The 21,967-nt window shown below is 47.4% G+C and overlaps 1 protein-coding gene across 1 annotated transcript in view; it reads right to left on the bottom strand.

Annotated features, from left to right (window-relative positions):
* Positions 1 to 21,967, bottom strand: part of LOC144502979 (TBC1 domain family member 10A-like) — a 73,896-nt gene that overhangs the window by 50,731 nt on the left and 1,198 nt on the right. The window lies entirely within an intron of this gene.

Genomic DNA, 21,967 nt, shown 5'->3' with positions numbered 1-21,967 from the left:
AAACACTGGCAGTTGAACACTCATTTTTTGAAGATTCTAACTAGTGACAGACAGCTGCTTAGTAAGAAAGATTAGGAAACTTTCTGAAAAGCCAGACACAAACAGTGATGTCAAAAAAGAACTTAAAAATGCAGAAGTGTAAAGATGTAAAACATTATTGACTCATGAGTACTACTGTGGGGTAAGAAATTGTGCTGTTTAAAGATATCAAATCTGTGAATCACAATAAATTGTGACTGCCCAAAAGAAAAATTTGTATTCTTTTATCATCACATCTCTCAAATTTCAGAGCACTTCTATATGATGAGATAGCACTGAAGTGTCACATCTAACATAAGCACATATGGCAGCAATCATACATACAGCTAGAACATACATACAGCAAGTACATATGAGCATGTATACAAACATACAAATTAGGAGTAAGCCACTCAGTCCTTCATGCCATTCCGTGATTGATCTGATTGTAACCTCAATTTTACATCCCATCGATCCCAGATGACCTTTCATCCCCTTGCTCCTCAAAAAGCCATCTACCTACCTCTGTCTTTAAAAATAATCAAAGACTATTTCCACCACCTTTTAGGAAGAGAGTTCTAAAGACTCAATCCTCAGAGGAAAAAAAACTATTCTCCTCATCTCTATCCTAAAGTAGTAACAAACATATGCAGCTGGATCGCTCCTTAGTGTCCAAAGATGTGTAGGTTCGATGGATTAGCCATGGTAAATGGGGATAGGGCGGTGGGGCGCTCTGGTCGAGATGCTCCTTCAGATGGTGCAGACTCGATGGGCCGAATGGCCTCCTTCTGCACTGCAGGGATTCTATGGTTCTAAGGTGAAATGAAGTGAAACAGTTAATTTGATTCTGATGTCTCTATTTGACAGAAAATGGTGGGACACAGCTCAGCTTTGAATACTGCCATGTATCGTCTAATGAACAGCAGTTCCAACAGTGTTACCCTCCCTCGATACGGCACTAGAGGCTGAGAGAATTTTCTTAAACACATCCAATAACCTACGTTTCAAAAAATAAACATGCAATATTATTTCAAAAGCTTTCTTATCTGCATGCCAGTAAAAGCAGCTCAGCTCCAACTTCCTAGACAACTATTAATATCAGACTTCCCCTTTTCAAGCAGCTCCTCCATAACCCCATATCTATTGGTTTGGGCCACATTCCAGGTCTGGTGAAATGTGACAGAATTTACTGCATAAGAGACCATTATTTGGTCCATTATGTCTGTATTTTCTCTCTAGCTTACTGTCGATTCTTAATCATTTCTGAACTTTTATTTCCTTCCCTTTCAAATACTTGCTGAATCTCTGAATAGCATTTGCCTTAATCGTCATTCAAAACAGATCATATTTCAAAACTCTCAGTTGGAAACAGTTTATTTCAGCTTCCTCCTTCACTTTCTTGTTGATAACCAGGAGCCATGGGCCCTTGTTACCAATTCGCCAGCTAGTCAAGAGCTTGAAATCATCTTGGGATACTTTTCTAATTTAATGGTGCTATGTAAATGCTAGTGGCTGTGGTTTATCACCATATGAAAGTCTTTCATTAGTTTGGAAACCTCTACTAGAGCAATCCTTATCCGTTTCCATTTCAGTGAAGAAAAGGTCCAAGTTCTGAGCCTCTCTTTATCCATGTGATGTGGCATTCCTGTATCAAACCTTCAGTATACCTTTTCCATGGTTTAATACCCTTTCAATAATGGGGTGTCCATAACTACACGCAATATCCCAAGTGTGAGCCAACCAATAGCTTGTCCAAATTCAACATTTTCTGTCTGCGGTTTGGTCCATGTCTGGACGGCTGAATTTTACATTCCAGTCCCAGCAGAACCTTACGTATTTTACTTGGTCCAGTATATCCCTTTCTTTTTTTATGCTTCATATGCAGAAGGATCTTGAAGTTTCTCATTTTAGAATTCCAATCCACTTTTCAGTAAATATTGGCATTGCTTCTCACTGGATGGGTTTGGCATTTGGAAACAGTGGTCAAAGTGACATTTTCAAGATTTTTACAATCCTAGTTTGTCAGGCTTTAATTATTTTTTAAAAAAAGAATTTCTAAGCCAGTCAAAATTAAATGTAAAACGACACTTATGAATTCCATGCAATGCGACACATGCTACTGTAGTTTCACATTAAGGTATATTTATATGCTGCATTGTGGAAGCAATATATTTTTGGGCTGGTCATTTAAGTTCAGTCAGTTCTTTCACTCTGCACTTTCAGCTGCAAACAAGGATGTGCTGCTGTTAAACAGGATGCCATGTCAATTGTTGGCCCAGAAAAGAAACAAGCTATTTCCCATGCAGCACTGTATTAAATTTTACCATAAACCGAACTTTCAAAAGCAAGTGGGTTAGAATCCATTAATGTTTTACTGAGATTATTCGTTTCTGATTAAATATTTATAGGTAGGATCATAAACAGTATTTCACTCACTTTGCTGAAAAGCAGTTTCCATTTGGCAGCATTCTGCACTTCTTGCTACTAAAAAACTGAAAACTGCAGAGACTTAAGTCAATGCAATACCTTCACTTTTAAAGTAATCCTGACAGTGAAACCAAGTTGATCCTCTGTGAGCCTTAACCAGGTAGGTTAACAGTATGCCAAGGTACTTTTAATTAATGGATAGGAGATGAATTGGTGTACCCATTACTCGGGCAGCGATTCCTTGTAGCTGGCATCAGGCAAGTCTGCAAGTCAATATCCTACAGAGACAGTGGTTTGAGCTGATAAGGTGCAATTAGTTTACTACTGGACTGGGCACGTCTTAGTCAACGGTAGCCCTTTGCTCAATGAGAATTCCAATTTGCCCATCTTGGCATGGATGTGTTCCATTGAGGTTCTGTGGGGTTTCTCCCTGCAAGGAGATTGAATGTGCATTTCAGGACAGGTAACCTGAAGCAACACACATGAATTTCGTCACGGTGTAACTTCCAGGTCTGTAATAACGGTGGAGGAATTTCTAGGAGTGTTAGAGACTCGAGCCAAAACACTCTTAAACATGTGCATTTGAATGTATCATAGTTATCAATATGACCCTTAAAGAGCACTGAATATGTCCTTATTCTACTGCAATCCCATACTTAGTAATTAAAATGTATTTCAACTCGCAATTTCTTCTGATATTTAAACGTGCTTTTCCAGTTTTAGCACAAGAAATACTGAAGTTTTGACTAAAAACAAAACCCACATTTCCTTTGCTGAACTGATATTGATTTTAAATGTTCTATTTTTGTTCCAGGCAAACAGCAGTTTTGATTTACTCAAAACTCCATGAAACAGCATGTTAGCTAGATCCCTTCACAGAATTAGAGACACACTATTTTACAACAGAATGACACCAGGAGATATACATTGGAAAGGCAAGAGTAGCTTGAACTTAAATGGACAGAACAGTCTTCTATTGTCCTCACTTAAATAGTGAGGTTATTGATGACAATCCGAAAGTATTGAGAACAAAGTAAACATAAAGCAAAGGCACAAAAACAAATGGAAAATGGGGTCAACATGCAAACTATCCTGGCTTACTGTTTGGTTGCATTCAAATGTTTTCAATGGGGAGAACATGGGGGAAAAGAAAGAGCAGTTTCATAAATCACAGCAAAAATGGGAATTTGTATTGTTACAATTGTGAAGTTTATAAGATTAATGTTTTAAATTTAGGCAAAATGAGGGAGAGTCATGTGAACTGTCCTGCAGCCTGCCTGACAGTAAACTTGAGCTGCTTGATTAGAGATCAAAGGAAATTTATTTTGTAAGATAAAAGATTTTGTTGAGAAGGTTCAAGATATTTATGCTTGGAGACAATGACAGCAGTTTGAGTTTACAATAAGTAGACTCCGAGTCTCCCAAAGACCCAGAAAGGTGTTTTGGCTATCAAATTGTAAATAGTTGTCCATTTATTTCTCAAATGAATGGGAGGTGAGATCAAAGTTAGCTAATAAGCATGTCTATTTGAACACAAGGTTAATGTATCATGATATCAAGGTGAAAAGGGCACAAGAAGCCATTTTTAATTTTTCAATTAATATATCAAAAGGCACTATGAAATATTGTCTATGCAGACTTTGCCTGTGGATTTTAAATCCAGACGAGCCCCTCCCCCCGCCAAAAGGGGTCAATAACTTTTTTAAAATGAGAGTTTCCAGTTAATAGCTAAAAGAATGACTTGTCAAGATTTCAAGTTTTAAAACTTTTACTATAACAAATGACTAAAAGCACTATTGACGAAATAAATACTTATTTTTGAAGACAATGCTTTAAACTAGAAAAGAAATACTTCCCCTTTCTACACATAGCACCCTCCATGGAATTAAAATTCTTTTCACAAAATGGTCCAAATTGCTCCCAGCTTCCACGGGTTCCCAGATCCCACAAGTAGTAACTTTGAGAGTGACTGTCCCAAGGCATTTCTGTCAGTTTACAGAGATCCTTAAATTCACTACCAACAGTAAAGCCTGTTCCAATGATTCATCTTCCCTCAACCATACCAAGACAAATCTCCTGGAATCTTTGGACAGCTGCAGAGCGTACCTCTGACTAGAAACCGTCTCCCTCCTGCATTCTGCTGTGGTAGCTCGTAAAGCCAAGCAGCTTTTTCTCTGCTAACCACACCAAACCTCTGCTGTCTGCAATATTCACTGACTTGAAGGGGACGCTGTAATCGGATTTGAAAAATGTCTTCCACTACACTCTTTTCCATGGCAAATGTGAAATAAATTAACCTTGCATCCAGATAGAAATGCTAATTAGCTACTTTTGATTCCAACTCCCATTCACCTTAGAAGTAAATGGACAGCTTACAGTGCAACTGTTCATACCCTAATACCACCATCACCATTCAGGGACTCTAGGAGACAAGAGTCTACTCATTGATGCTTAGTGAGTTTACAATGAGCAGGTAATTGCTGAGAGCCACTTGACAGCACTGTTGTCAACGCCTTCATCACTCACTCTGCTGGCAACTTCTACCTAAACCTCTACTTTTGCTGCTCAAGTTCTCTCACTAAATTTTCATTTTTGTGTACCATGTTTGGCTTTCATGAGGAAGTCACTGCCTTCAGCTTTAGTGTTTCACTTAAAATGTAATATTCTGTTGTGGCGATGCAGAAACAGGCTTTACAGGGAAATTTGGAAAATCCATAGGATCTGGATTATTGGATAAGCTCTCAAATTTATACTATCTTTAAGTAAATAATGCAAAGAGGAAACAGACTAAGAATGAAAGTAGTTATCTGAGCTTAACATTCAAAAGGTTTCAAGATCAGATTAAATCTTGCTCAATCAATTGAAACAAGTTAAAAAGTCTGCATACACTTTTAGTTGCCAAAACCTTACAAGGAAACATTAAAATGGTACCAAGCCTAAATTAAACTTTGTGACTGATGTATGTACACAAAGGGGAAGAACTTGTAAAAGTAGAATGTTAAATTAAGTTCATGAGGCACTTAACATTCAATCCAAACAGTCAATTAGAATTTTACAATCTCCTTTTTTTTTAATATATATCAGCCACCAATTCTCAAACTGGCCAAAAAACTGCAATTCAGCTGATTGTCCCTTTATCCTGGAGGTGGAACGCTTTGCTTCCTTCCAGCACCACTTTGAAACCAGGTTTTGAACTGAACAAGCTTTCAGCTCAAACGAGTGAGTTTCAATTAAAATTAGCTCTCACACTAAAACTCATGACCTATTTAACAAATTAAGTATTAATCCATCTAAAATGTCAGACTGCTCTTCAGTACACAGGCAACTATTCTTAAGCGATTTAAACCTCACAATGACAAAAAAAAGTACAAAAGAGGCATCTATTTATACACTGCAACCTAAATAATCCACCACAGAAATGGATATGCTCCAAGAGTAAATTTTACTGCCCATTTTTACAAAAATTTGATCTGGATAAAGGCACGGATGTGAGTTTCAGTGACAGATGACAAGGGGGGGGGGGTCAATATTTGAGGTGGAAGTATTTGTGAAGACGACTATACAGTGTCAAAAGAGTTGGTTCAGCCTGAAAGAACAGCCAGAGAGGGGGATGAAATTGGTGGCACAGGTACAGAGTTTGTGATAGCTGCAGTCTTCCCAATGGTGGAAACTATAGCCTAACCATAACTGGATATCAAAACCATTGATGTGAATCTCTGCAGGCTACCATATCTGCCAAGAATATTACCAATTAAGACCAATATTAGGACTGTGCCCAGATTCAGGAAATGGTGTGTGGCCTATGGAGACAAATGTCAGTGATCTTGGGAGGGGTAGGAGGAAAGGGAAAATAAAAAGATGAACTCAAGTATACAGGGTCTCAATTTAGAAAGCATGCAGATGTTTGATTTGTAACAATGAGAATGAACAACTTCCCCAACCAAGTTGGCAAGCATCTTTACCTCAATAATTGGTTTCCTACTTGTAATTTGACTTGCAAAGCATGTGAAGAAAGATTTGCACAGTCAAAGGATCAGAAACAGTGGCTGAAACAAGCTTGACAGAGGTCATTTGTCAGTCATATTAAATTATTACATTGTATACTTTAAATAAAAATGTACAAATTTTCAAATTGCAGGAAAAATACAAATCTCAAATCAACATTCCAAAATGTGGAAACATTCACCTTAGGAAAACAAAGAAAAATAGTTTAAGGAATTTGCTTCTAAATCGTTTCATGCACTTGGAAGTAGTTTGAGGAATAGATATTTCCTAATTGAACAAGAAACATCAAAATCCCAGGGACATCACAAGGAACTGCAAATGGTCTACAACGGCATAATGGATCTTAAAGAGCATTTACAAAGTTAATCCTAGTCCACAACTTCAGCCATTTTATCCAATGATGCATTCAGAAAAAGGATGTGTAATGATACTCAACTTTGGGGGTATAAGTTGAGTGCCAGAGATCAAAATCACTGCGAATAAGACCATCTCCTCCGATAAACCTGGAACTTTCATTCGGCCCATCATTCTCATGCTGGCTCTTTGAAAGAGATATCCAATTTTGCTCCACACCTTAGCCTTTACCATAACCCTGCAAATTAGTTCTCCAAGTACATGTCTCTTATGGCATCTGATTTCACTTCCCTAAACCACAAATGTAACTGCCTCGGTTTTGTCAAATGAACCAACATAAAGCTAACATATGGGGAAAATATTTTTAAATATACTTATCATAGAAGGCAGGGGACTTCCTTTTACATTCTTATAAACCCATTGCTAAGATTATTTCCAACACTATTGCCAAATCCTTGGTTTCTTCAAGGGCATTATTCCAATGCTAGAAATAGCCATCTTCTTTGTGATACAGTGCCTTGTCCTGTCTGTATCTGAACTGGTTGGCTGCACTATGAACTATATGTTTCCACTAAATTCTGTTCTCTGGGACCCCCATAGATTGACCAGTCCACACTCTGACATTATCCATCCATGCAGTCTTGTGCATGTTTTCCAGGTATTTCGCTTTGCACAACCTCTTTTTCCAAAAGGTCCCCTAATGTCTGCATCACATGTCCACAATATGAGGGTTCCTTGACATCACTGCCTCAAACAAGTTCCTCTTAACGCCAGCAGTAGCAGCGGGCTTTTCTGGTCACTGGCTGGGCATATGACCACAGTTAAAGTGACAACGGCCAACCTGTGGCAAGAGGAAATCAGATATCCAGTGCAACTGGAAAATGGCATCCTAACTGCAATATGGAATGACAAAAGCCCTATTCTTGCATTTCATTTATCCAAGCAGTACTATGGACAATGAGTGTGAATTGACAGGAAATAATGTAATTCAGGTTACTGTGTTTTCATGGGAAATACAATCTCTCTGCCTATTTTCCACCACACAACAGTCCGGAGGGAAATACGCAGCTCTTGAATTCTTTTCTTAGAGATATCTAACTCAAATTGAAAGCTTTGCCCCAAATCATTTAAATAAATGTTCTTTGTTTACCTTATCACAATTGGAAAAAGTTTGAGGGCATCCAATTTGAGTATTGGTCAAAAACACCAATCTTACACTTCAAAGTGTGCATGCAATATTTTAATGCCCATGCTTGTTATTCTCCATTTACAGTCCCACATTTCAACAGTATGGTGCACCTCACACCTTTAAGAACCCAAGCTAGAGATTGCATACTCTGTCTCACTATAGAACAAATGGACATAGAATTTCACACCTGGAGTGCAGGCACTTGTGGAACCTGATAGCTGACTGTAACAGCTTGAGAAGAAGCAAAAATTGAAGTGACTAAACTTCAAAGGAAGCACTCAGTCAACAGCACAAATAGTTGTACATCAGAAGTTTAGTCATTTAGCTGTTTTATTTCTTCTCGAAACTCTTGCATTTAAATTGGGCTCAACAACAAACAGACAACAATCACACATCAGTGAGGGTAGAATCAGGACTTTGTGAGGAGGAGGGCTGGCTTAAATTTAAATTTGGGTAGAGGCCGTACACACCCAAAAGCCGAATGAACCAATTTGCAAAGCAATCACATACTACTCTAAGAATCTGAAAAGTACCAACAATTTCAGGTTTTGGTTTATGACTCAAAGCAACAGAGTTAGCACACAATACATTCTCTGAGATTATGCTTTAATCATATTTAAGTACTCCTTTCTACTACACCCATTATTTTTTCAGACTGTGCCATGGCATATAGCAGTGAAGAAAGTTAAATGGAGCCAGTTTCAATGTTTGTAAACAAGGTGTTAATTGGGTGAATGCATCTTGATAAAGTACCCAGTGATGAATGCGTGTAATGGTGAACTGCCAAGTTGACAGGAACCATGGAAACAAATGGTAACCTGAACTCAAACTCAGAAACTGAATCAACCTTTAACGTTGACAATTTCCCCACCCAATGCAAAGATGGAAAGAATTTAACTTTCATTCTAATTGTTTCCATTCAGTGCAACGAAAGGCATCCTTGGATTAACATCGACAAGTAAAATAATTTCCATCAATCTTGGTTTTCCCAAGTAAATGGGGTTTGGGGTGGGGGAATAATGTTGCTCAAAGGTGTATTAGTTTTAATCAAATTCATCTGTGCCGAGAAAACTGAACTGCTTCCTAACTTTGCTGACCGCAGCAACTAAGGGTGGGAATTTTACATAGGTAGTTCTGTAAGATAACGCAATGAGATTAACAAACATGAGCCGGAATAGCATGAGCAAAAACCTAAAAAATTGTTTTTAAAATGTTCTGATCATTTTCCCCCTCTTTCCATTGATCACAACATTCCCATAATTGAACCCCACACGCCATTAAACAGCAAGACAAGAAATGCTATATTTTGAGATGGGGGAATTCACATATCCAAAGTAGCCTCAGTTCTATGAATTTCAATAACTCTAGGTTCTGCTTTGAATTCACACCACAGCAATCAGACTAAAATGTAAATAATAGCTGCTGAAAACAAAGACTGAGCTGTCCATGTTGGCACTTCCTCTTTTCAAGTACACTGTTGAAAACTTGGCTGTTCACAAAATCTACATTCACTATCAACAGGCTATGGAGTAAATGGGGACAAGAGTGAAAGTTCTCTGCACAAACTACCTACTAAAAGCGCCAAGGATACAACACCTTCACCACTACCTACACCACAAGCCGCCAAGCATAGATTAGGCAAAGTTACTTTTTCACAGCAATACAATATTAAAAAAGGAAGCATCAACACTAAAGCTTCAGGCTCAGTTCTGTTATTAATCTAGTTTACTGAAATATGAACAGTGCTTTTGCTGGAATTAAAACCAATTCGCAAGAAAGTTTTTTATTTATTACATCAGTACCGTGGAACTATAATAGCCATCAGATCCTAATCTAGGAACACTTGAGTACTCACATACTTTAATCTTTGTTTTAAATTTAGTTCCCAAGAGGTCTTTGAATTAAAATCAAGTAACATGAATGATACACGCAATGTAACACTCATAAATGACGTCCACCTTACAATTTACACCCCACTTTGAAGATTAAAACTACTTCAATGGTGTAGAAACCAGTATATATTGCAAAAGCTCATGAGCATCGCAATGGGCAAAAATGGACCTGGATTTAAGTTGTAACATATTATAATACATCAACAGGTTGATTTGTGTATTGGAGATTCTGGCTGAAATGCCTAGCCCCAAATTTCTGGGCTACTGAATAGCTTATGTGATGGAAATGGACAATGCCAAGCAATATTAATAATAATTTATATTTGTGGCACTAATTTGGTAAAACATATCAAATTTTATATCATTTAGCACCGAGGTTCAAATCCGAGCACAGCAGTTGTGAAAGTAAGGGGCTGTAGCCAAATATACTGCTGAACAGGTAAGGGATGCACCAAGGTGAAAAAGAGTTTGTGAAAAAAGTTTTAGTGTGGGAAATCAAGGTGACTGAAGGCTTTGCCAGTGATGGCAGGACAAAGGTGCACATGCCAGAGTTTGAAAAGTGAGGGTACAAAAGGTTGGAGGACTGGGTATAGCTCTGAACTTAATTCGTATGGGACACAATGGATATCTACAATTATGTTGATGGTAAGCAATATAAAATAGAATGCGGATTATTGGCAGCAGTCCTGGATGAATTGATATTTATGGAGGATGGGATTGAAGTGTTGGCAAGAAAGAAAGTAATGGGAAATTTTGAGTCTGGAAATGACAAAAGATATGATGTGGGTTTCAGCCAAGTTGCTATGGATCCCTAAGTGGGCAATGTCATGGGTGAAGGGCAATGGAGAATAGGATTAATCACACAGAACGTCATTGATTGCAGTGACCTGGAGTCTTGTGGCTGGAAAGGAAACAAGACCAGAGGAATTTAAAATGAGCAAAGACACAAATTAACTCTTCAGAGAATCTTCAGACGTACAGGAGGAGGCTGGGACCAGGATAGCAGATGAAGAGAAAGAAGTGGTTGAGAGCAGACTTTCAGCTAACACGTAAACAAAGTACACAACACTTCAAGTGCTTTATCATCCTCTGCTACATACTTACCAACTTAAATTACCTACTCCTGCTGTTGACCAGCTAACCTATCTGGATGAATGGATATGGAGGTTTAAAATTTACTTAGTTATTTTTAATTTAAAATGCTCAGAAGAAAATCCCACGGGATAACACGAACTAAAACATTATAATTTTTGTGGTAAAAGTCACCTTTTAGCTCATTACCTCTTCTAATACATTTTAATTTTAACAGTTGATTCAGTACATCTAGTTTAGCCTTTTGTTCTTCAACTGAAAAAATGCACTGCAATTACTTAACTAGTAACAAAAAAGTGCATAATAGCAATTCAAACTATTTAAACATAGGAAGCGTACCTGTGGCTCAATTCATTACTGGAACATTAAATAATGGGTAACCACATCAAATCCTCACTTATTCAAAACAATACAAAAGTTTTTACAAAATATATTTTGACCTGAAGTTACAAGTTTAGTAATGGGGGAGTTAAAGCATGACATTCACATAGAACAGGATTGTCCAATAGATACTCTGACTAGCTACAGGTGTGGCTATGTTGACATTCTTAACATGCACTAAATTCAGTAACTAAGGAAGCAAAGAACACAACAAATCATAAAACACTGGCACAGCGCTTCTCAGCTCATCACTATGAGAAAAAGACCCTAAAGGTTAAAGCAATGAGATCACATGTTCAATAGTTGCTCGAGTCACTGATTCAAAACATTACTGGTTCAAGTTACCATCCAGGACTTGTGAATATAAAGGCTAACAGAACATCGCCATGAAATGCAAAGCAGTGCCATATTATCAGAGATGCTGCCCTTTGGATGAAACATTCAATTGATTGTTTGTTGTGGGCATTGAAGCTCCGAGGATATTATTCAAAGAGAAGGGAAATCTCCCACTGCACAAACCAACATCATCTTTAACATGCACCGCCTAAAACAGATTAGCTGGTCTATCACATGATTGCTGCTTCAAAGACTATGCTATGTGGACTGCCATGTTCGTCACACAGCCAGTAGAAGCCAATAGCACTTCAAAGTCACTCACAATGTGCAAGGAGGGCTTTGGGACATCTGCAAAAACCTAAGTCACTCTATAAATGAAAATTATTTTACTTATTACATGCAAAATCTTCATTAACTGTAATCATTCAATTTAGCTGTTTTTGACATGAAGGAAATGTGAAGCATCGTGTCAGCATTCACAAATATATTATCCAAGTCTGTGTCTTCTTTCCCTAGATTCACAAATGGTAATTTTAATAGCAATATCCTCCCTAGAAAGCACAAAGGAAGAAAAAAAAATTGAAAATAAATTTGTTTCTCTTGTTTAACTTTTTTTTTAAAATAAAAGGACAAATGGCTAGACTGAAAATGGCCACAGCTGACCTCATGATGGTTGTTCTGGAAACTTCTGAGCAGTTTAAAAATAGACAAAGGTTAACCCATCCAATACCTGGAATGCAGCACTCCTTGTATTGTATAAACATTCCAGCCAAGCCAACGTAACAGATGAGACATCTGCACCAGCCAGCAATGGTCAAAGGCAGAAACATTGGGACTCCTCATCTCCAACATTGTGCAAGGGTTCGACAGTTACTTGCTGAAAACACAATGGGTTTTAACAGGGGGTATTTAGCCGAATAGCCTGAAACCCCCCAGTCACACGACCAAGACTTAGAATTGTTTGAATTGCTTTAATTATACAGCTTCTGGGTTCTACCTTCAGTCATTGCTCAACCTCAGAAAAAACTAGGACTCCAGACTAGCAGCCTGCCTCTGTCTGCCATCTTCAATCAAAAGCAGCAGCAGAAATCTATCCAGGTTTAAATTGCCTGGCCCTCATCTACACAGTTTCGACTGGAACGTTCACATTTCTGTACCAGTGCCTGCTACAAGACTGGTTCATCTTTTCATGCTTCTCCCATTGTGGAAGTCAGCGATACTGGAAAAGTAGACCACCCCACAATATCAGCCAGCAAACCACTCTGAAGGAATACATCCTTGGACTTTTGATTCTGAACTCATGAAACAATAATTCTTATTTTGTGGTAGTATTTGCATTTTTCCCTCTTCCTTTTCCTTATCTCTCTTTTATTGTATGAATGCAAAGTGGCAGGAGAGGGAACAGGCATTGCAAACTAACCCTCTTATTTTACCTTATCTTGAGTTTGCTGTGGGATTATTAATAGAGGATTGGATCACTCCTAAAACTGAAAGGAGAGGGAAATGTGCCTTACAAAAACCTCTGTTTAGACAGGTGGTGAGAGGAGAATTCAGGGCTGTTTAAATTAATCCCCCGCCTGTCCATAACACGAAGATGAGGCATCAAAAGGGCTGAGTAAACATGAACAAGCAGTGAGTGAGAACTAGTTACAATTATAACAGTCCAGTATGTCCTGTCTACAAAAAACAGGCTAAATTCAATCCAGCTAAAGTACCATCCAATCAACCTACTTTCAATCAGCAAAGTGATGGAAGATGCTTTCACAAATGATATCAAGCAGTACTTACTCACATAAAATCTGTTTGCCAATACTTAGTTTGGGTGCCATTCACATCACTTGGCTCCAGACTTCATTACAGTCTTGGTACAAACGTGGACAGAAGTACTGAACTCCAGAGACAAGGCGAGTGTAACAGCCAAAGAAGACTGTAAATTGAAGTCAATGGGGATCAAGAGAAAATTCTCTTAGTTGAAGTCATACCTAGCTGAAAGGGGTGGATGTTTGCAGTTGTTGGAAGTCAGTAATTTGAGCCCCAGAACATCACTGCTGTAGATTGTCAGGACTGCATCTTTAACCCAGCCATCTTAAGTTGTTTCAATGACCTCAGAGTGGAATTGGTCACTGATGATTGCAGTGTTCAATTCCAGTCATAATGAAGGAATCCATGAATGTCTCCATCAAAACCTGGACAACATTCAGGCTTGGGCTGATAAGTGGTAAATAGCATTTGTCACCACACAAGTGCCAGGCAACCATCTCTAACACTTTGGGATGTCACACTCATCCAGACTTAACTGGACCAATTACATAAATACTGTGACTGAAGGCTCAGTCGTTGGCAGGAAGCAACTCACCTCCTGCCTCCCTGAAGCAACTCACTTAGGCTTCTTTGATAGCTCCTCTCAAACCTAACTAGGAAGGCAAAGGCAAGTTTCCCCAAGTCATACAGCATCTGACTTCAGATATATTGTAAGAAGTCTCACAACACCAGTTAAAGTCCAACAGGTTTATTTGGTAGCAAATACCATAAGCTTTCGGAGCGCTGCTCCTTCGTCAGATGGAGTGGAAATGTGCACATTTCCACTCCATCTGACGAAGGAGCAGCGCTCCGAAAGCTTATGGTATTTGCTACCAAATAAACCTGTTGGACTTTAACCTGGTGTTGTGAGACTTCTTACTGTGTTCACCCCAGTCCAACGCCGGCATCTTCAGATATATTGCCATCCATTCATCATCATTAGATCAAAATCTTGGAACACACTAAGGATCTTCACCACAGATTTCAGCAATTCAAGGCAGTGGCTCAACACCACACCATCTCAAGTGCAAATAGGGATGGGCGATGGGCAATTTAAATGCTAGCTTTACCAGCAACACCCACATCCCATTAATTATTTGTTTCTAAATTGACAAAAAAAACTATTTACAAAGATAGAGTAAACAATGGAATAGGAAATATTTTATTTTGAAGATTACATTTTCAGCATTAATTGCCTACACTATAGGCTGGCTGTTACTTCTTTGAGATTATTTTCTACCACACAGAATCTTCAGAGATGCATCAGTACTGAAGTTTACTACGGAATGAAAAGTGCACAGAACGATGCAACATTTCTTAATTCAGTTTTACAATTTCACTTCAAATCACATGGTAGCCTCTGGCCTGCTCTTGCAGCCATCACATTTATGCAGCTGTCCCAGATAAGTTTGACTGTCTTAAGTAACATTTCTATAAATCTTTTGAGTGTTCCCATTTTGACTAATGGAACTAGGGCAGACAATCTGTCTCACTACTTTTAAATTCACGACAAAAGCAATTTAACAAATATTCTAGGCTACCTGGTGGAGCAGCACGGTAGGAATACAAATCTGTATTCATCATTTCTGACCCCACTAGTTTCAAACACAAGTGCAGCTCCTGTGGCTTGTCCCAATGTCATTTTCAAGCACCTTTCACTTGCAATCTCAATGGCAGCACCAACAACACCATGCAGTACCCTCCAAACCAAGAGTGTATGAAAAGGCAAGAGTAGGGGGAAAATCATTCAAATCTGGAGCAAATTGGTACGAAACGAAGTTCCCTGACTAATATTTTAATAGGCTGCCTGACAGCTCAGTTGTTACAAACAGTTCAATTCCAGATGAGAGCAATGTTAAGATCCTCCAATCAAGGTGACATTACATGCGTTATAATAAGCCACAAAATCCCTACACTAGGGAAAGCTCTTGCTCCTGATTAACATTCAGTGACCCCCCTGCAGGAAACCTGCATGCGTTATTTGTGGGCTTACATTGTGATGTCTTTTCCCCTTTAAAAGGGCATGTAGCCAATGAACACATTTAACTTAACATAAGTGAAGAATGTTCAGGTGGGAAAAGACTGGAAAGCAAGCAGCAGCGGTGAAGTTGTAACTGAACAACAGTCGACACTTGTTGGATCAGGGGCGGGAATGAAAAATAGGAAACCAAAGTTTAATTAAATGAGGGAGATTGTCGTGTGCAAAATTGGCCGCTATGTTTCCTCCATCACAACAGTGACTACACTTCAAAAGTATTAAATCGGCGTAAAACACAAAAATTCAGTGGTCTTGAAAAGTGACATAAATGCAAGCCTTTCTTTCTCTCTCTCATCAATTTCCAATTATTCCAGCTCATGAACTTATTTGACAGCATCATTAGAGCAGTAGTTATCACTGGTTAAATTGGCTGCATCGAAAGATATTTACACTGATTTGTTCCGCAATTTGCTTTTTCAATGTTTATACCATAAAAGCAGAACACTCGTCAAATAAACTAATTCTGGACAGTATTGTAAGGCCCAAATTATATTGGCGGCACGGTAGCACAGTGGTTAGCACTGCTGCTTCACAGCTCCAGGATCCCGGGTTCGATTCCCGGCTCGGGTCACTGTCTGTGTGGAGTTTGCACATTCTCCTCGTGTCTGCGTGGGTTTCATCCGGGTGCTCCGGTTTCCTCCCACAGTCCAAAGATGTGCAGGTTAGGTTGATTGGCCAGGTTAAAAATTGCCCCTTAGAGTCCTGAGATGCGTAGGTTAGAGGGATTAGTGGGTAAATATGTGGGGGTAGGGCCTGGGTGGGATTGTGGTCGGTGCAGACTCGATGGGCCGAATGGCCTCCTTCTGCACTGTAGGGTTTCTATGATTCTATGATTATAATTCCACAAGAACACTAACAACAAGGTGTTAAGATTTCAATCATTTGATGGATTTCAGATTTAAAGGCATCAAGGGCTGATTTAATTAAAAACTTTACTCAGCTTTGCCATAATAAAACAAATTCATGTACCAATTCATCCGTATACCAATTCACAATTCCAATCTTCAACCTTGTTGTTAGCCCTTCATCCTCGGTAAAAGATAAGCCAAATGCCAAACTTCCCAGAGGTCTTTTTACAAAACTAAAATTGGCAATTACTTTAAAATTTCCCCCAAAAAAACACATTCATGCACACTTTCTGGCAGGCGCCTATCGTATTGTAGTGGCTCTATCATCAGAAGTAACAAGCGGGCCCAAAACATGCATTTTCCAGACTGCTTGGGGTGAAGCTTCAATTATTCCCATGTCATCCAGAATTACTTTGAGAAACATTGCTGTATTTTAAACGCCCGCTCAAAAACTTTAGACTTCTCATTACTTCATGGTAACTTCTCCTTGGGGGATGTTTCAAGTGACTCAGATTTGGGCTTTTTCTTTTTCCAAAAAAAAGCCCGTTTTGTTTTCTGACACCAGTAATGACTTCGGCAACGGTTTAATGTTGACCCCGTCCCCCCTGGCTTTATCCCCTGAAAGGAGTAGAATTAATAATGAGGCTACCATTCCAGTTAGTAACTTGGGGCCCTGTTGGGCTACCATTCCAGTTAGTAACTTGGGGCCCTGTTTGCAACTACTCTACAGTGAGTTCAGAATAATGTGTCACTTCAACCAAAAAAAACCCACAGTATTTCCCTCAGGAAGTATGTTGGCCCGAGGGGGAAAGAGCAAGAGAATAAGGTTAAACAGATTGAAAAAAAATGTAAGCGGAAAAAAAAACTTGGAATCTGCATCATCCTGGACCACACAGGAGAGGGAGGAAAGTTATGCAAAGCTTCTCCGGGGTTGCAATTTGCCTCAGTGACAGGGCTGTGATTTGAGGCCGAGGGGGGGGGGGAAGAGGCCGAGGAGGGGGGGGGGGGAAGAGGCCGAGGAGGGGGGGGGGGGGGGGGGGAAGAGGGAAAGAGGCCGAGGGGGGGGAAAGAGGCCGAGGAGGGGGGGAAGAGGCCGAGGAGGGGGGGGGGGGGGAAGAGGCCGAGGAGGGGGGGGGGGGAAGAGGCCGAGGAGGGGGGGGGGGGGGGGAAGAGGCCGAGGAGGGGGGGGGGGGGGAAGAGGCCGAGGAGGGGGGGGGGGGGGGGAGAGGCCGAGGAGGGGGGGGGGAGAGAGGCCGAGGAGGGGGGGGGGGAGAGAGAGGCCGAGGAGGGGGGGGGGGGGGAAAGAGGCCGAGGAGGGGGGGGGGGGGGGGGAGAAGAGACCGAGGGGGGGGGGAGGCCGAGGAGGGGGGGGGAGAAAGAGGCCGAGGAGGGGGGGGGGGGGGGGGGGGGGGGGAAGAGGCCGAGGGGGGGGGGGGGGGGAAAGAGGCCGAGGAGGGGGGGGGGGGGGGGGGAGAGGCCGAGGAGGGGGGGGGGGGGGGAAAGAGGCCGAGGAGGGGGGGGGGGGGGGGAAGAGGCCGAGGAGGGGGGGGGGGGGGGAGAAAGAGGCCGTGGAGGGGGGGGGGGGGAAAGAGGCCGAGGAGGGGGGGGAAAGAGGCCGAGGAGGGGGGGGAAAGAGGCCGAGGAGGGGGGGGAAGAGGCCGAGGAGGGGGGGGGAAGAGGCCGAGGAGGGGGGGGGAAGAGGCCGAGGAGGGGGGGGGAAGAGGCCGAGGAGGGGGGGGAAGAGGCCGAGGAGGGGGGGGGAAGAGGCCGAGGAGGGGGGGGGAAGAGGCCGAGGAGGGGGGGGGAAGAGGCCGAGGAGGGGGGGGGAAGAGGCCGAGGAGGGGGGGGGGGGGAAGAGGCTGAGGGGGGGGGGAGAAAGAGGCTGAGGAGGGGGGGGGGGGGGAGAGGCTGAGGAGGGGGGGGGGAAGAGGCCGAGGAGGGGGGGGGGGGAAGAGGCCGAGGAGGGGGGGGGGGGGGGGAAGAGGCCGAGGAGGGGGGGGGGGGGGGGAAGAGGCCGAGGAGGGGGGGGGGGGGGGGGAGAGGCCGAGGAGGGGGGGGGGAGAGAGGCCGAGGAGGGGGGGGGGGAGAGAGAGGCCGAGGAGGGGGGGGGGGGGGAAAGAGGCCGAGGAGGGGGGGGGGGGGGGGGGAGAAGAGACCGAGGGGGGGGGGAGGCCGAGGAGGGGGGGGGAGAAAGAGGCCGAGGAGGGGGGGGGGGGGGGGGGGGGGGGAAGAGGCCGAGGGGGGGGGGGGGGGGGAAGAGGCCGAGGAGGGGGGGGGGGGGGGGGAGAGGCCGAGGAGGGGGGGGGGGGGGGGGAAGAGGCCGAGGAGGGGGGGGGGGGGGGGAAGAGGCCGAGGAGGGGGGGGGGGGGGAGAAAGAGGCCGTGGAGGGGGGGGGGGGGAAAGAGGCCGAGGAGGGGGGGGAAAGAGGCCGAGGAGGGGGGGGAAAGAGGCCGAGGAGGGGGGGGGAAAGAGGCCGAGGAGGGGGGGGGAAGAGGCCGAGGAGGGGGGGGGAAGAGGCCGAGGAGGGGGGGGGAAGAGGCCGAGGAGGGGGGGGGAAGAGGCCGAGGAGGGGGGGGGAAGAGGCCGAGGAGGGGGGGGGAAGAGGCCGAGGAGGGGGGGGGAAGAGGCCGAGGAGGGGGGGGGAAGAGGCCGAGGAGGGGGGGGGGGGGAAGAGGCTGAGGGGGGGGGGAGAAAGAGGCTGAGGAGGGGGGGGGGGGAGAGGCTGAGGAGGGGGGGGGGAAGAGGCTGAGGAGGGGGGGGGGAAGAGGCTGAGGAGGGGGGGGGGAAGAGGCTGAGGAGGGGGGGGGGAAGAGGCTGAGGAGGGGGGGGGGGGGGAGAAGAGGCTGAGGGGGGGGGGGGAGAAAGAGGCTGAGGAGGGGGGGGAGAAAGAGGCTGAGGAGGGGGGGGGGGAAGAGGCTGAGGAGGGGGGGGGAAGAGGCTGAGGAGGGGGGGGGGAAGAGGCTGAGGAGGGGGGGGGGAAAGAGGCTGAGGAGGGGGGGGGGAAGAGGCTGAGGAGGAGGGGGGGGGAAAGAGGCTGAGGAGGAGGGGGGGTGGGAAAGAGGCTGAGGAGGGGGGGGGGGGGAAAGAGGCTGAGGAGGGGGGGGGGGAAAGAGGCTGAGGAGGAGGGGGGGGAAAGAGGCTGAGGAGGAGGGGGGGGGAAAGAGGCTGAGGAGGAGGGGGGGGAAAGAGGCTGAGGAGGGGGGGGGGGGAAAGAGGCTGAGGAGGGGGGGGGGAAAGAGGCTGAGGAGGGGGGGGGGAAAGAGGCTGAGGAGGGGGGGGGGGGAAAGAGGCTGAGGAGGGGGGGGGGGGAAAGAGGCTGAGGAGGGGGGGGGGGAAAGAGGCCGAGGGGGGGCGGGGGGGGGAAGAGGCCGAGGGGGGGCGGGGGGGAAGAGGCCGAGGGGGGGGGGGGGGGGGGGGGAAGAGGCCGAGGGGGGGGGGGGGAAGAGGCCGAGGGGGGGGGGGGGGGGGGAGAGGCCGAGGGGGGGGGGGGGGGAGAGGCCGAGGGGGGGGGGGGGGGGGGGGGGGGAAGAGGCCGAGGGGGGGGGGGGGGAGAGGCCGAGGGGGGGGGGGGAAGAGGCCGAGGGGGGGGGGGGGGGGGGGGGGGGGAAGAGGCCGAGGGGGGGGGGGGGGAGAGGCCGAGGGGGGGGGGGGGGGGGGGGGAGAGGCCGAGGGGGGGGGGGGGGGGGGGGGAGAGGCCGAGGGGGGGGGGGGGGGGGGAGAGGCCGAGGGGGGGGGGGGGGAAGAGGCCGAGGGGGGGGGGGGGGGGGGGAAGAGGCCGAGGGGGGCGGGGGGGGAAGAGGCCGAGGGGGGGGGGGGGAAGAGGCCGAGGGGGGGGGGGGGGGGGAAGAGGCCGAGGGGGGGGGGGGGGGGGGAAGAGGCCGAGGGGGGGGGGGGGGGAAGAGGCCGAGGGGGGGGGGGGAAGAGGCCGAGGGGGGGGGGGGGGGAAGAGGCCGAGGGGGGGGGGAGGGGGGGGGGGGAGAAGAGGCCGAGGGGGGGGGGGGGGAGAGAGGCCGAAGGGGGGGGGGGGAGAAGAGGCCGAGGAGGAGGGGGAAGAGGCCGGGGGGGGGGGGGGGGGAGAGAGAGGCCGAGGGGGGGGGGGGAAGAGGCCGGGGGGGGGGGGGGGGGGGGGAGAGAGGCCGAGGGGGGGGGGGGGGGAGAGAGGCCGAGGAGGGGGGGGGGGGGGGAGAGAGGCCGAGGAGGGGGGGGGGGAGAAAGAGGCCGAGGAGGGGGGGGGGGGGGGGGGGGGGGGGGAGAAAGAGGCCGAGGAGGGGGGGGGGGAGAAAGAGGCCGAGGAGGGGGGGGGGGGGGGAGAAAGAGGCCAAGGAGGGGGGGGGGGGGGAGAGGCCGAGGAGGAGGGGGGGGGGGGGAGAGAGGCCGAGGAGGGGGGGGGAGAGAGGCCGAGGGGGGGGGGGGGGGGGGGGGGAGGCCGAGGAGGGGGGGGGGGGGGGAGGCCGAGGAGGGGGGGGGGGGGAGGCCGAGGAGGGGGGGGGGGAAGAGGCCGAGGAGGGGGGGGGGGGAAGAGGCCGAGGGGGGGGGGGGGGGAAGAGGCCGAGGAGGGGGGGGGGGGGGGGGGGGGAGAGGCCGAGGGGGGGGGGGGGGAGAGGCCGAGGAGGGGGGGGGGGGGGGGGGGGAGGAGGCCGAGGAGGGGGGGGGGGGGGGAAGAGGCCGAGGAGGGGGGGGGGGGAAGAGGCCGAGGAGGGGGGGGGGGGGGAAGAGGCCGAGGAGGGGGGGGGGGGAAAGAGGCCGAGGAGGGGGGGGGGGAAGAGGCCGAGGAGGGGGGGGGGGGGAAGAGGCCGAGGAGGGGGGGGGGGGGGGGGGGAAAGAGGCCGAGGAGGGGGGGGGGGGGGGGGAAAGAGGCCGAGGAGGGGGGGGGGGGGAAAGAGGCCGAGGAGGGGGGGGGGGGGGGGGGGGAAAGAGGCCGAGGAGGGGGGGGGGGGAAGAGGCCGAGGAGGGGGGGGGGGGGGGGAAGAGGCCGAGGAGGGGGGGGGGGGGGGGGGGGGGGGGAAAGAGGCCGGGAGGAGGAGGAGGAGGAGGAGGAGGGGGGGGGGGGGGGGAAGAGGCCGAGGAGGGGGGGGGAAGAGGCCGAGGAGGGGGGGGGGGGGGGGGGGGGGGGGAGGAAGAGGCCGAGGAGGGGGGGGGGGGGGGGAGGAAGAGGCCGAGGAGAGGGGGGGGGGGGGGGGGGGGGGGGGAAGAGGCCGAGGAGGGGGGGGGGGGGGGGGGGGGAGAGGCCGAGGAGGGGGGGGGGGGGGGAAGAGGCCGAGGAGGGGGGGGGGGGGGGGGGGGGAAAGAGGCCGAGGAGGGGGGGGGGGGGAAAGAGGCCGAGGAGGGAGGGAGGGGGGGGGGAGAAAAGAGGCCGAGGAGGGGGGGAGGGGGGGGAAAGAGGCCGAGATGGGGGGGGGGGGGAAAGAGGCCGAGGCTGAGGAGGGGGGGTGGAAGAGGCTGAGGAGGGGGGGTGGAAGAGGCTGAGGAGGGGGGGTGGAAGAGGCTGAGGAGGGGGGGTGGAAGAGGCTGAGGAGGGGGGGTGGAAGAGGCTGAGGAGGGGGGGTGGAAGAGGCTGAGGAGGGGGGGTGGAAGAGGCTGAGGAGGG

Source organism: Mustelus asterias, chromosome 13 (genome assembly GCF_964213995.1).
Source record: "Mustelus asterias chromosome 13, sMusAst1.hap1.1, whole genome shotgun sequence".
NCBI classification, from domain to species: Eukaryota; Metazoa; Chordata; class Chondrichthyes; order Carcharhiniformes; family Triakidae; genus Mustelus; species Mustelus asterias.
Note: the sequence above shows the minus strand (reverse complement) of the source record. Positions and strands in the feature narration are given on the sequence as shown.